Below are 999 nucleotides of genomic sequence, written 5' to 3'. Positions count from 1 at the left end.
CACCAAATGCACTAAACAAAGAAAGAATTTTAAAAGCAGTAAGGGAAAAAAGGCAAGTAACATATAACAGCAGGCCTATCAGAATTACATCAGACTTCTCACCAGAGACTTATGAGAGCTAGAAGATCCTGGGCAGATGTCATACTGACCCTACAAGAACACAAATGCCAGCCCAGACTACTATACCCAGCAGAACTCTCCATTACCATAGATGGAGAAAACAGGATATTCCATGACAAAACAAAATTTACACCATATCTTTCCACAAATCCAGCCCTATAAAGGATAGTAGATGGAAAACATCAACATAAGGAGCAAAACTACACCCTAGAAGAAACAAGAAGGTAATCTTTCAACAAATACACACAAACCTAATTCCACCTCTTAGAACAAAAACAACATGAAGTGACAATTACTTTTTCTTAATATTTTAATATGAAAATTAATATTACTAACATATCCTAATTGATTGAAATCCAATATTATGAAGAATTAGAAATTTGTTGATTGTCATCTAATGGTCTCTCTAATTTGGTAATTGAAGAACTAGGTCCAATATTGTACAATCTATATATTCTTCCAGCTTCTTTGTTTGTGACAGTGTCTTGCTGTGTACAACATAAGGGTCTTGAAATCTTGTTTCTATCTCAGCCTCTCTATTAGTAGTATTGTTTATTTCATGTTTTTACACTATACTATGATTTTCAGAACAGCTTATATATTTCAAAAGTATTTATATACCAAAAGAAACATAGATGATTAACTTGGGAAGTGGCTTGTAGGAAAGAGAACAACAAAGAGTGAGACTGAATGCTTTGCTTGACATTTGTAACTTTTGTATTAAGTTTGAAGAAGAGGACTTTATAAGTTACTCTTTCTCTTATATTTTTGGTTGTGAGCCTAGCCTTTAAGGGCTGAGCCATCTCTCCAGCCCAATAGCTTCTGCTCTAAGATCAAGAATTGACAAATGGGACCTCATAAAGTTGCAAAGCTTCTGTA

The sequence above is a fragment of the Mastomys coucha genome, unplaced genomic scaffold (assembly GCF_008632895.1).
Source record: "Mastomys coucha isolate ucsf_1 unplaced genomic scaffold, UCSF_Mcou_1 pScaffold21, whole genome shotgun sequence".
Lineage (NCBI taxonomy): Eukaryota > Metazoa > Chordata > Mammalia > Rodentia > Muridae > Mastomys > Mastomys coucha.
This window is presented reverse-complemented; position numbering follows the sequence as displayed.